Genomic DNA, 15276 nt, shown 5'->3' on the forward strand with positions numbered 1-15276 from the left:
CTTTTTCCCTTGTGTATCATTATACTTCTTCCCCCTCCCCCTACACCAATGTGTGGTAATTTTGTGGCTGAAAACTTTAATTTTAGATAATATATTTTAGTAACTTTGGATTCTCTTTTGGTTTTCTGATTTTTTTTGTATGTTTTTTGTTTGTTTCCTAGCTTACCTATACTTAAACTCTGTAATTTATCTTCCTTGCATTGTGCTGCCACTGATGTTTCTACTCAGTTGTTTTTATTTTAGCCTGGCTTCATCTTTCTGTCTGCATAGCTTAGTGGTCAACCCAATGATTTGGGTGGAGTGTGAACTCAGACATCTTCAAGTTGAGACTTTAAGTCTGCTGAGCTGTGTGTGAGTTGAGGGAAACATTCAAGGTTGCAACCAGTTCTCAGTATCCCTTGGTTTTCATTTTTCCACTTAAGCGGTCGGTCAGGTATGTGTGAATTAAGAGTTTGTCTTAGCCACTGTGTGGCTCTTTCACTTCTAGGATCTCTCAGTTCACTATCTGATTGATTTCTTAGTGGCCATGAACTGGACGTGCAACCTTGGTTTACCAAAGCTATGGGTTTTCCTTGTTCCCAACTGTTAATTCAGTCTAATACTCTGGCTGCAACTAGCCTTAAACTTATAAAGGTACAGTTTTTACTGAATAAGTGGTAGGTACAAGGTAATAATACCAAGTATAGAAAGTCATGGAGTTGCTACCATTTTTGTCCAAATCTAGTTTTTCAACAATAAACATTTTTCAAATTTGTTGTCTGATTTTGATCAATTTTCAGTGTCATGATTGGTTATTTTTTGACAATTTTGTCTGTTTTTATACTTTTCTGTGGAGGGAAATTACTCAATCTCCTCCTGTTTCAATTAATAGAAGTAGCCCTCCACTGACTCATTTCTTCATTGCTTTTTTTTGTATATGCAAATTTCAATCTGATGTAATTTTCCTTTACTCTGAAACAGGTTTAGCTTTTCTTGTGGGGCAGATCTTCTGGTGAATTCTCCCAGGTTTTTGTTTTTGTTTTTTGGGGGAGGCGGGTTTGGCCTAAAATGGCTTTATTTTGCATTCTTTTTTGAAAAGCATTTTTAATGGGTATAAAATTGTAATTTGACAGTTGTTTTTCTTTCTGTATCTTAAAAATACAGTTTTGTGTTTCAGTTTGCATTGTTTCTGAGGAGACATCTGCATTCTAATTTTTTTCCTATGCGTTTTTTTGTTTTATTTTACTTCCTGTGGCTCCTTGTAAGATTTACAACTTCTCTTTATGGCCAATTCCAGCAGTTTAAGATGTGTCTTGGCATGATTTTTCTTTGAGTTCATACTGCTTTATACTGGCTTTACATTTGTTTCAGTTCTTGGATTTGTGGATTTCTGTATTTTATCAAATTTAGGAAAATTTAGCCATTTTCTTCATTATTTTTCTGCCCTCTCCTCTGAGACTCCAGTTACATCTCTTACTTCATGATAGTGCCCATAAATCACAGGGTTTCTATCTTTTTTCCAGACTTTTTCTCACCATCCTTCAGTTTGAATAGTTTCTGTTGCCTTTAAATTCACTAATCTTTTGCACAGTCTAACTTGCTTTAAAGATCATCCAGTGAAACCGTCTTTCTTTAAACAGTGTTGAACTTTGTTTTCACAGGCAGTTATTTGATTAGCAGCTTGATCCTTTTCATGCTTATTTTTAACCTTTTTTAGGGTGTGCCTAGAGTAGTCTTTATCCCTAGTTGAGCTTTACAGCTGTGGTTTGATCTTTCTAGTGTTGATCGAATGCCCCAGAGATCATTGAGGAGCTACATCCTGGGTCACCAGAACTCACTGTCTTCCAGCCCTGTGTGAGCTCTGGTAATTATTCAGCTTAGTTTCTAGTAGGTCTTTCCCCAGTAGTTTTTTTGTTGTTGTTTGCTTGTTTTTTTTCTCTCTGCCTGGCTTTGTGGAGTCATGCTCAATGTATATGCAGCTTAGTAATCAGCCAAGGATGCAAGGCAACCCTTATGCAGATTTCTGTTGCACTTTTTCTGTATAATTCTCCTCTTTTCAGATCTCTGCATGCATGTTCAGCCACCCCAGTCTCTGAATTTTGCTCTTTTCTCCTCAACTCATTGTTGTCACAGTTGTCTGCCTGGGTTTGCCCTTCCTACCCTGTAGGCTGGAAAGTGCCTCTAGGCAGAAATCAGGGGTGATTTTAGAGTTTACTTCCTTGGTTTCTTTTCTTTAACGTATCACAGCATTGCACTACCTGCTCCAGTGTCTGATGTAGCATTCCTTTTATGTTTTGTCTCGTTTTCTAGTTGTTTACAATGGAGGGCAAGTGCAGTATCAGTTACTCTTTTTTAACTGGCAGTAAAAGTCTTGATGTCAGGATTTTAAATGAAGGCCCTGATTCCTGGGTGTGAATCACTATCTTACGTATTCTTTAAAAATGTATGATTTACATTTTCCCCCCCAGCTTTATTGAGATATAATTGATATATAACATTGTGTAAGTTTAAAGTGTACAATGTGTTGATAGATACACTTACATATTGCAAAATGATTACCACCATAGCATTAGCAATACCTCCCATCACATCACATCATTACAATTTTATTTTTGTGGTGAGAGCACTTAAGATCTACTCTCGTAACTACTTTCTGGTATGTAATACAGTATTATTAATTATAATCAACATGCTGTATATTAGATCCCCAGAACTTATTCATCTTAAAATTGGTAGCTTGTACTCTTTGACCAGTGTATCCCCATTTCCCCATTGACCAGCCCCTGTTAACCACCATTCTATTATCTGTTTCTATGAGTTCGGCTTTTTTAGATTCCACATATAGGTGATATCATGCGGTATGTTTCTTTCTCTGTGTTAATTATTTCACTTAGCATAATGCCCTCAAAGTCCATCCATGTTGTCACAGATGGCACTGTTTTCATCTTTTTCATGGCTGAATAATAATTATGTGTGTGTGATTGTGTATGTATGTATATCACATCTTTATTTGTCCATAGATGAACACTTAGGTTGTTTCCATATCTTGACTGTTGTGAATAATGCTGCAATGAACATGAAAGTACAGATACAGGCTTCATATCTTGTTTTCATTTACTTTGGATAAATACCCAGAAGTGGTGTTACTGGATCATATGGTAATTCTATTTTTAATTATTTGAAGAATCTCCATTTACATTTAGAGTAATTATTGACAGGTAAGGTCTTATTAATGATATCTTATTAATGGTTTTTTGGCTGTTTTGTAAGTCCCTTGCTTTTTTCTTCTGCTGCTGCTTCTTTGTGAATTGATGGTTTTCTGTAGGGGTATGTTTTGATTCCCTTTTCTTTATCTTTTGTGAGTCTCCTATAGATTTTTGCTTTGTGATTACCATGAGGCTTACATAAAACATAGATATAACAGTCTGTTTTATTAACAACTTCAGTTGCACACAATAACTATCCTTTTACTCCCCCTTCCTCTTACGCTTTTGATGTCACAATTTACCTGTTTTTATACTGTTTATTCATTAACAAATCATTGTAGCTATAGTAATTCTTATACTCTTGTCCTTTAACCTTTGTACAAAAGTTAAGTGGTTAACACTTAACCGTATTACAGTATTAGGGTATTCTGAATTTGACTGTGTACTTATTTTTACCAGTGTTCAGTACATTTTCATATTACTAATTAGTGTTTCTTCATTTCAATTTGAAGAACTCCTTTCAGCATTTCTTATAATCAGGTTAGTGGTGATGAATTCCCTCAGCTTTGTCTGGAATAGTCTATCTCACCTTCATTTCTGAAAGACAGCTTTGCCACATAAAATATTTTTGGTTGGCAGTTTTTTTTCCTTCAGTGTTTTGAATATATTATCCCACTCTGTCTTGACCTCTAAGGTTTCTTCTTAGAAAATTGCTGATAGCATTATGGGGGTTGCCTTGTAAATGCAAGCTTTTTCCTTTAATGCTTTTAAGATTCTTTCTTTGTCTTTGATATTTGACAGTTTTATTATAATGTGCCTTGGAGAGAATCTCTTAGTTGGGTGACCTATGAGCTTCACGAACTTGGATTTCCAAATCTCTCCATGGACTTGGGAAGTTCTTAGTAATTATTTCTTTAAATAAGCTATCTGCCCCCTTCTCCCTCTTTTCTAAATCTGGAACTTCAGTAATTTACAAACTGGTCCTTTAGATGATATGTCATAGATTATGTAACTTTCTGTACTCTTTTACATCTTTTTTCTTCGTTCTTCTCTGATTGTGTAATTTCTGAGTTCTTTCTTCAGTCTTACAGATTTTTTTCTTCTGCTTGATTCATTCTGCCATTGATATTTTCTATTTCATTTTTCATTTCATTCATTGTATCCTTCAGCCCCAGAATTTCCATTTGGTTCCTTTTTATGACTTCTGTCTCTCTGCTAAACTTTTCTTCTTCTTTTTTTTTTTAATTGAAGCATAGTTGATTTACAGTATTGTGTTAGTTTTAAGTGTACAGCAAAGTGATTCAGTTACATATGTATTTTTTTAGATTATTTTCCATTATAGGTTATTACAAGTTATTGAATATAGTTCCCTGTGTTATACAGTAAATCCTTGCTCCTTATCTATTTTATGTGTAGTGGTTTGTATTTGTTAATCCCAAACTCCTAATTTATCCTTCTCCCCTCCCTTGCCCCTTTGGTAACCATAAGTTTGTTTTCTGTGTCTGTGAGTCTGTTTTGTATATAGATTCGTCTGTACTACTTTTTAGATACTACATACAAGTGACTTCATATATTTATCTTTGTCTGACTTCACTCAGTATGATATTCTCTAGGTCTATCCATGTTGCTGCAAATGGCAATATTTCATTCTTTTTTATGGCTGAGTAATATTCCATCATATTTATATATTTTATATATATATATATATATAATATATATATATGCCACATTTTCTTAAGCCAATCATCTGTTGATGGGGATTTGGGTTGTTTCCGTGTCTTGGCTATTGTAAATAGTGCTGCTATGAGCATTTGCTAAACTTCTTATTTTGTTCATTTATTGTTTTCCTGATATGGTTCATTTGTCTTTCTGTGTTTTCTTGTACCTCATCAAGCTTCCTTAAAACTTGAATTCTTTATTGGGTAAATCACAGATCTCCATGTCTTTGGGTTTGGTTACCAGAAGATTACTGTGATCCTTTGGTGGTGTCCATGTTATCTTGATTTTTCATGTTCTTTGAACTTTTGCATTATTTCTTTACTTCTGAAGTAGCAGTCACCCCCTCAAGGCTTCACTAACTGCTTCTGGGAGAGAGATACCTCCCATCAGCCTTATTAGAGATTCTGAGGCTATCTTAGACCCTTTTTGGAGTATACCTCCTCCATGCTTCTTGCTCCCTCTTGTGGCAGAATTCTTAGGCTTTATGCCTTCTCTGGATCCGTCAATGCACCAGGCTGAGTGAGTGCTGACAGCCTCTCTTTTGTTTCCCACAGGTGGTGCTTAGGGTCAAGTTTGTGATCTCTCCCTGGCCTGCAGATTTGGCCAGCATATGTGCATGCTCACTATCTTCCAAAGCTTATTCTTGCTGCCACCGTCGGGAGCACACGCAGGGAGCTGACCACAAGATGGGGAGTTTGTAGGTGAGGCACACAGAGTGCTTGAGGTTCCCGTGAGCCAGTTGTGATCCACTGGTAATGCATTCCCAGCAGCTGTTGGGCAGGTTCTTGGTGGAATTCACGACACAGTTAAGATCTGTGCCTCTTACTGTCCTTCAGTAGTTGTATCTGCCACTCTCCCCACTTATTCTTGCCCCCAGTCACGTAACTCATGATTCTATACTCTGGATGGAGCAAGAGAGAAAGGAGCCCCTTTGGCATGTTGTGTACAGCTGGGGCAGCGGGGTGTTCACTCACATGCTCTCTCTTTCTTCTGTGGGATAAATCACTGTGAGGAAGATCTCTCTTGGCCCTAAGCTGTGCCATCCCTCGGTGGAGGGGTGATGTGGGTAAAGTCAAACTGTCCCTCTTACCTCCTCCAATACATCCAAACTTTTTTTTTCCTCCAATGGAATTCTGGGACTTCTCTGGAAACCTGAACTTTTGCAAAGTCTCTCTTGTCCTTGAGTGAATGTCTAAGTTGGTGTTCTCAGGGGCTCCTAGATGGTGGTTGAAAGAGGCTGGGGCCAGTTTATAGGCCATGACAGGGTCCACATCGGGGACTGAGGCCTGTCTCCCTATTACCTGATGGATGGCTGGACGAGACTCCTCCCGGGTCCCTTGGCTTATGGTGCTGGATTCCGCAGCTTCCTGAAAGGGATTTCTTTCCATAGGTGGATGCCAAATTTTATTGTTGGTGGGAAGACAAAGATGAGGTACATCTTAAGCTGCCATGATACTGATGTCACTCCCCTTTGATTTTATGTTTTTATAATATAAATTAAATTTTGTTCCTAAGGTTTGAAGTTGTGTAATATGTGTCACACACACACAAAAAAACCTCTTGCTGTGGTTTTTCCTTAAGTACTGTGTTATACTTTGAGTTATAGAACTGAGTAATAGGAATTTAAATGTTATTTCCAAATTACAGCCCTCCAAATCATGAAACACATTTCTTAAAAATTACAGAATCAACCCTTAGCAGCCATTTTCTTTCTACCTAGTTCTCAAGAAAGACATAATCATTTCATATTTTTCAAATTGATGAACTAAATTTTATTAGCTATTTGCCCCTTGGTTTCTTTCCTGTTTACAATTCCAATAGAAATTTGGAGTGTTATCATGAGATGCTCTTTATCAGTTTGATTGTGGTATGAAAGACATAATAAATTACTTTCCTCTCAGTAAAGGAAAGTGGTCCCTACAAACCTTAACTCTCATTTAAATTACAACCTAATGCTGGTTACAAACACTGCATGGTACCTTTGTGGCTTGGTACTTTCTGTGCCTGTTTCAGCTCTTTTGATGAGCTGATCGCCTACTGAAATTACCTTCTCTGTAGATAGCAGCATGAGAAACTTTAGCAACTTCCTGAAGTGTGGCTGTACAAAATAATCACTAGAAGTAGGCATGGAAAAAAGTTCTTGGTCTTTATGTGGGACACTGTGTTAGATTCTTTACAGGCATTCTCTCACTTAATTCTCTTAATGATCTTGAAGTTGGCCATTATTATCCTGTTTTATAGGTGAAGAAACTGGATCCAGGCAGTTGAGCACAGACTGCCCTCAACTACATTCATAGCCACCAACCAAGAAATAGGCCCTCAGTACTACCCAGCAAACTCACATTTCTCAGATCCAGTCTCCACAATGCCTTTTCCAGAACTTCATTTAGAGCAGATAACCTTATATCCTTACCAACCAACTACCAAAACCAAATATGTATGCATCCTATATTACTGTATGTTCATTTGTTTGTATCCAATTTACTCTGTGTGCATTCATATTTTCTCTTGATGAGACAGAGAAGCTGCTCATCTGTTTTTAATCCTGAGCCTTGGATTTCACCAATTTTAGCCTGTCCCTCAAAACCTATGATGTCCCTTTGTCCTTGTCTCTTTTGTCCTCAGTCCCTCTCTCAAAATTGGATTGTTGCTTTGGTTTTTATTTTCCTAATGTCATCTTATTAAAGTTTCCAACATACAGAAAACTGGAAAAAAAGTGACAATGAACATTCATGCTGGTATTTTACAGTGAACATTTAACTGTATTTGCTTTATCACATATCTACCCATCACTCCATTCTTTAGTCATCTTATGTTTTTGCTGCATTTCAAAGTAAGTACGTTTTCTCCCAGCCTGTTAGCATGTATATCATTAACTAGCCAGTTTAATAAGGCAAGAAAAATGCATAACAGGCATAAGGAAACAAAAGGATGGAGGAAAATTGTTTTTTTAGCAGGTGAAATTATTGTTTACCTGAAAAATCCTAAACAACAATTCTTTTAGCAAATTAGTGAATTTAGCAGGCTCGCAAGATATAAAGTTAATATACACAAATTAATTGTATTTTTATATAAACAAGTAAATTATTGGAAAATAAAGTTTAAATAATTTACAAATACAATGCTAAAATAATTAGTAATAAGTTTAAAAAACAATGCTTAAGACCTGTACATTGAAAATAAATCATTGTTAAAAGAAGGTAAAGAACGTGTATAAATGTAATGATATATCTTGGGTAAGTTGAGTGCATAAAATAATATAGGTGTAGGCTATCTTTACACAAAGGTTAGATGAGAATGATTTTTGAATTGTTGAAAGAAGTCAACTTTGCTGATGTCATCTAAGGGAAAATCTATTCTTAATTTTTCCCCACCCCCTATCTCCTGTTTTGCAAAGATTGGATTCTTTAGTTGATAATACAGTGCATCTAAACGGTGAATATTTTTGTGTAAGGTCATTCTTAAGCCATTACACATATGCTCCTACTGAAGTCTTTGGGAAATTAGTTGTCAGTGAATCATCTGGCCTATAATCTTATGGGAAATCAATTTCCAGACATTAAATAACAGACATAACTATGAACATTCCCCAAATTGTGTAGTTGAAGACTAAATTCTAAAATTGACTTTCTGATATCAATTTTTATGAAAATGAATTAATATCGATATTGTGAAACATTGGTAATCCACGAATGGGATTTATTAAATTGCAGCACAATGTGGTACTGAAAACTAAATATGAGAATATCCTATCAGAATTGCACAAATATATTGAGAAACGTTGTTCTCAGTATAAAAAACAGTAAGCAAAGAATTTAACCTTGTTTGCAAGCATTGTTAGCTGGGAATAATTCCCATTTCTGATGTTTCCTTCCTGTAAAGTGAGATCTCTTAATGTCATTGTAGGTCTCTCTCCATCCTTTATTCATCCAGCTCCAAGAGAGATTGAGTCTTTTTTGATTGTCAACTTTGGGAAGAATAAATGAACCTGCTTGACTTAGCTTCAGCTTTCTTCCTGTTTGGAATGAGCCTGTGTGTTCTAAGTTATAAATCTTAACTAGTCAGACTTCCTACCTACAGGGAGGCCTATCCACCTCTAGCACTGCACCCCCGCCCCTGCCCCCCCAACAAACCATATCCTGCAGCCTGCATTATTTTGACCTCCTAGTTTTCTGTTTTGTTGTACTTCTCAACTTGTTTATAAGCCTAGTGTATATTAAAGGTGCTTTTTATTGGGGAGGGGCTCTCAGATTCCCAAGTTTTGTTTATTCACCAGCAACATTGAGAAAGAAAAATAAACGAAAAATTCGAGGGGGACAATTTGGTCAGAAGCTTTTTGTGCATCCGGGGCCCACACCGTGGGTCTTGGACTTTAGTTTGGAGGAGAAACCTTGCTGGTTTATAGAGGCTTATTTTAGACCAAATGTGTTTTTACACTTTTGTACTTGACTTTGAATTTCTGTCGCCTGAGAAAGAAATTTTAGCTGTCATGAGGTATTTTGAGCTTAGCAGGTGACTGTAACATATGACTTATGCAATTTATGTGAGAAAATAAGACACAACCCTCTGGCTGTGTTGGGGGCTTCAGGTAGATTGCTTTAGTTTACTGCACAGGCCTTGCTTTTCCTTGTTGAGACAAAGATTCCATTGCAGAGAAGAGTTTTACAACTGTTTTACGCATCGGTTGTCAGAAGAATATTTGCCACTTTTCAACTGCAAGGCAGCTGAATTCTGCATGTGAACAGAGCACTAGAGATGTTCTAACTTTATATGGTTAGTACCAAGCCTAGGTAATCTAGGTAATCGAGATTGGAAATACTAGGTTCTATTCCTCTTTCAGGATCAAGGAGGGCACTCTGGAGGGACTGACTAACCTTGATTCCATGTGGCATTTCCTCTGACTTTCAAGAGTCACTGTCCTATCATAGAATCTCAGATCGGCTCTATGTTAACATTGTAAGTTATAACTCTGGCTTGATATCTGACACCCAAATTGTGGCTTCACCCTTGTTCTTGTGTTAGACTTAATGAACAAATAAGAGATGTGAGCCCTTATTAAATAATGCCATCCCCTTAAGATAGAAATTCAACTAAATGACATTATTACAAACCCAGAGGTAGAAGGAAACAAAAATGCTCAGTGCCTGGAACTGTTTGCCTCTAGTAATAAATTCATTTGCTTAGGAAAACAAGAAGAAACTGTAGTGGTTTGAAAGATGTACTTCAGTTTTACTGTCAAACTCAGAAGCAATGAAAGATTAAAAAAATAAAGGAACACAGGCCAATTAAGCTGGAGGAAGAGATTTTAAAAATTTATTCATTTATGTTAAGGAAGAGTAAAGAAGAAAAGGGCATCTTAAAGATGATGTTTTAGACCAATATAAAAGGGGGAAAAAGCAGTACCCAGATTCCAACTGCTCTAAAAGAAGGAAAGACATTTTTGTTATTAGATCAGCAATGATGACTGGGATCCAAACAAATCTAGCAGATAGCAGATCTGATTCCTTCAAGAAAGGCCAAGTCACCGAGGATGATGACTTCTGAAAGCCATGGGTCCCCACTCAGAGCAGTTGGAGAACCACTTCCTTAAAGAGTGGGACAGCTGTACCAAGTGGTTATAAAAAATTGGGGCAGGATTGAGAAGGAAATTCATGTGAAATATTCAAAGCATTTTTCAGCTGAGTTTCCATATGACACATCATTGCAGTTGAAACAGGCATTACCTTTGCCCTGAGGGAACTTACTGACCTTGGTCAATACATTTATGAAATGAGGATCCTAAAAGAAAGTTGAGAGAAGATGTGATGAAATCTAGATGTGAGAATCAGAGAACAAGTCCAGGCTTTGATTAAATGTCTGATGGAAGAATATTTCTAGGCGGGGATTATTCATCTCATCAAGAGTAAGGTAGACAAAATTTGAACAACGAATCCAGAACTTGTTGATTTATTCTCTATGATGATGATGATGATGAAGAATCCAGAGAAGTTATAAAAATAACAACCAGAAAGCAAAGATGAAATAAATGGAAGGGAGGCGCTAAGTTTCAACAAGTAGCATTAGCTCCCACACGGATTAGAGAAGGAAAGTGGCCACTTTAAGAAGTAGATTAAATTGTTAAGCTCAAATAGCCTTCTTGAAAGGAGTGGGGAAATAACAGAGGGAAATTCAGTACCAGTGGTATGTTTCAGTACTTCAGAAAAAAGATGTAGTTGAACAAAAAAAGCTACTCAGACGCTGGGACATTTAAAACTTTTCCCCAGGGACACAAGCTTCAGATGCATCAAACTCACTTAGTGTAGGAATCTGTTCAGGGTGGGTCTTCAGCCAAAACAAATTGGGAATGAATGGAAACTCTTCTCTAGGGGGTGAGTTTCACTGCCCAAGCAATCCCGGAGCCAGAGGCAGTGAGGCAGCCACTGTGGCACAGGACCAAAAAAGCCTCTTTCTGAGAGGTGGTGCACTTATGTCACTACATGGCATTAGGGGCCCAAGGTTTAATAGGAAAATGGAATTAAGAGGTGCTGGATGGGGAAGAAAGGTACTTGAGTTCCTGTGATTGGAGCTGACCCCATTACAGTTATCTAAATGTGCAAGGAGGCAGAAATGCCTCAAGTGACACTGTGAGGATGCAGGAAGCATAGATATTTTTTTTTCTCACAAAAATGTAAATGTAAAGAAATGTAAATGAAAGTGCTAAATGCAAGTGTAGTCTCAAAATAACTTCTTGTTCGGAGAATTTTCCTTTGGCTTAAGTAAGCAATCCAGACAATTGGTCTTGAATGACAGACTTCCTACTACGTTGAATCCAAGAATATTTTCCTTTTTTGCCAGACATCATCAGATTTCTCTTAGGCTCTTGGTAGCCCTGGTTCTGGGAATGTAATTTTGTAATTGATCTAAGGGCAGGAGAATGGCTTTCTAAACTAGATGGATCTGGAAAAACCTTGAGATAGTTCTCTGTGTCCTGTTAACTCTTAGGGTTCTTTAGAAGTGAGGCTCCTGAGGGACTAAGTATTGAATTACTATGACTTCTGGGGCTTCAGAAACTCCAAATCCATTCCAGAGAGGATCTGTTGTAGTTGCTGAAGAGACCCCACTCTACCAAGGCAGAAAAATCCCTCTTGTTGAGCCTCGGGAGAATAACAAATCAGCAAATGGTTTTTGTTTTGTAATTGAACTTTGCACATTGAACTTTAACACACAAGAATTTGATTTCAGACTTTAGTTCCCTTGGATTTCAATGTTTTTGAATTTCAACTTGTAAAAGAATTTAGTCTTTGGACTTTAATTTATTTCATGAAATTTAATAATAGAAAGGAAATCGTGTTCAAAGTAGAAGCATCTCTTTATAGGCGTTTTATTATCAAAGTATCTTCAAGATAGCATTTAATCTCTGCAGAACCTTTGTCATGCTGTATTGGACAGCATATGTGGACATAATTCGGGACAGAAAATAGAATAGGGGATACATTTTCAGCTTTTGGTATGGAGTGGATTCAAAGTTGATATATTGAATGTATTCATCTGACACATTGCAGATTCTTGTGGGGACGACTTTTAAGCTGCCTGCCACTAGACCCAGGAGGAAACTCAAAAGAGCAGAGACGTGTAGCTTGTGATCTTATGAAGGTGGCCTCCTGAAAGGTCTCCCAAGGCAGACAGCTACAACTCTTGCTGACCATAGGCTTTGATGGAAGAAATTTTCACATACTGAGGTATGGGGAAGTCATTCTGGGCTTATAACATGATTTGGCTTGAACTTTCTTATGGCCTGTCAAACATACATTGTACATCTGCTTTAACCATTAAAGAAAAGAGTGTCACTCATCATCCAGTTATACAAAGAGTTAAATCACAACCCACTGCAGTTGCCCCACTGACAGTGTGCCCTAAGGGGAATTCAGGATGCAAAAAAACAAAACAGGATGAAGCATTCTGTCCTTCAGATATATCGGGGGTCCTAGATAGTTAAGGTGCATATCTAAGGAAGAATTTCAGTGACTCCAGATTCTTGCATCTTCCTATACATAGAAAAACACTAAAATCATTAACTTGAGATATCTGTTTTTCGTGATTAGCAGTAATTTTTTACCAAGATATATGCTAGACTACATGTATTTCCCAGCCAAAAAATTCATATATATATTGGCTCTTCCCCTACCTCTTCAGAGCAGTCCCTTGAGAGTTGTTTCCTGGTCTGTAGTCCTCAGTTTGGCTTGAATAAAACTCTCTTCTTATTATAGATTTTTTAATTGATTATTTGCATCCACAGCTTCATGCTTAAGCCCAATGAGTTAAGAGCATCAAAATCTGGGGAATGGTCCTCTTTCCCACTTCTGATGCTTTGGTCATGTGAAAGGAGCTCAATTAGTTGTAGGTCTGGGCTTCCCTCTGCCCCATCAATCACCCTGCCTCTGAGGAGATTCTTAGCCTATGAGTCCATTTTGGAGGAATAACAGGGCATGCTCAGCTCAGCTCTTGTCTTTCTCCTCTTGAAAGTGACCATGAATTCTCCTCCATTATTCCACATGGGGAGTCCTGCCCTGGTCCAGTGCTTCTGTGCCTAGTTGGGTAAGTCTGCCCAATTCTGGACTTCATTATTAGCGAGTCCCAAGATATCAGTATAAGCCAGGTCTTCCAACTTGACCTCTATCAGATATAAAAATGATATTTTGGCTTCATCTTTTCTCTTTTGACTCCTGATGTAAACTTTGGTGCTCTGTTAATACCTAAGTTGATTACTCTTTCAGAGTCCTTAATTTCCTAATCTGAAATGCAAGTTAATTCAACAAATATTCAGCACCTACGACTATATATTATTGGCTGGGCACTAGGAATACAGAAATAAACAATATCACATTAGATGGTGACTACTTATGTACAAGCCTAAGTATAATATTAGAAAAAATATGTATATCGTAAAGATCACACAAAGGAAGAAGCAATCAGTCTGTCTGGTGGTTTGGAGGTAGGCATCTTTCATGGAGAAGTACATTTTTGAGCAAAATGGCCAAGCAGGGGAAGTATATTTTTAACAGTAAGAACAGGACATAATAAACACATGGGCTTATGAAGTACATGTTGTATCAGGATACTAAAAATAGTTGATAATTCCTGAACATAATTTCTTTGATAGGAAATCAGGATGGAGAGGTAGAAAGGACTGGATCATGACCATTCAAGAAACTTAAACTTCGACATTATCTTGTCAATGAGGAGGAACTTTTGAACAGCTGTACCCCAGAGAGTGATATGGTCAAGTTTACGAAACAGACCAAATGACTTCTAGATTTCTTTTTAGCTTTACAGTTATCTGATTTGTGTCTTGGGCCTTGCTGTAGATTTAGAACATTTACTTCTCAGCTATCCTAAGTCAACTCTTTACAACATTGTATTAGGATTAGGTTTGGCTGCATAAACAGAAAAGAAAATAACAGTGGGTTAAACATGACAGTTTATTTCTCTCATGTGAAAGCAATTTGGTGGGCTAGTCTTATGGCTCTACAGAATTATTGGTAATCAGGATATACTTCCCACTCTTCATACTACAAGCCCTAGAGTATGAACTTTGTCCTTATATTTCAAGATGGCAGCTGGAGATGCAGACATCATGGTCATATTCTAGAATGGCAGCAGGACAAAGGAAACTTTAAAGAAGATTTCCTAGAGGTACCTCCTACATTTTTACTTCTCAATGTCTGGGATTTATTTCTGTTGGTCACCTCTGAAGTTGGAGAAAAGCTAGGCATATGATGGCACTGAGTAAAATACTTTTTTTTTTTTTAAATCAGAGAAAAAGTGGAAAATGAATATTGGGGTAAGCAGTTAGCTGTCTCTGTTCCAGTCATAGAAAAATGAGGTATCTCTTTACCTATTTAAGTGGAAATAGAAATGGTAAGCTATCAAATATTGAGAAAGTATTACTCACAGAATTTATTTTTCTGGTTCTAGTTCTTAGTCCTACCTTTTTCTTTAAACTATGGCATCGTAACCCCCTGAATTTGAAACTCCATTTATAACACACACGATATGTATCCTCAAGTGCTGAATGCATGCTCAGCAATGGGTGGCCATGTCATCCTTCTCTATGTGACTCCTGGCACTTTGGGTATGCTGTTTTCTTTCTCTGGGATACTTTTCCCTTCTTTACTTCTGCTAATTCTGTGGGGGTTCTGTGTCACTGTTGTTTTGCCTAGAAGGGTAGGTTAGGACTCCTCCCTTGTCATAGTGGCCATAGTAATTTGTTGTAATAACTTCTTCATTGTCAGTCTTCCTAGTTGGAAGTCAGTGAAGACAGTGAGCAGCTACATCTGTTTTGTTCTCTGCTCTAGCTGTCTAGTACAATGCCTAGAAAATATAGGTGCTCAGT

At 37.3% G+C, this 15276-nt stretch overlaps 1 long non-coding RNA gene across 1 annotated transcript in view; it reads left to right on the plus strand.

The window, feature by feature from the left end:
- The first annotated feature begins 9682 nt into the window (after positions 1-9682).
- Positions 9683-15276, plus strand: part of LOC141277022 (uncharacterized) — a 45949-nt gene continuing 40355 nt past the window's right edge. The window contains exons 1-3 of the long non-coding RNA XR_012327581.1: positions 9683-9860; positions 12446-12622; positions 14494-14576. This is a non-coding gene — a long non-coding RNA (uncharacterized lncRNA). The remainder of the gene's footprint in view (positions 9861-12445; positions 12623-14493; positions 14577-15276) is intronic.

The sequence above is a fragment of the Tursiops truncatus genome, chromosome 18, assembly GCF_011762595.2.
Source record: "Tursiops truncatus isolate mTurTru1 chromosome 18, mTurTru1.mat.Y, whole genome shotgun sequence".
NCBI lineage: Eukaryota > Metazoa > Chordata > Mammalia > Artiodactyla > Delphinidae > Tursiops > Tursiops truncatus.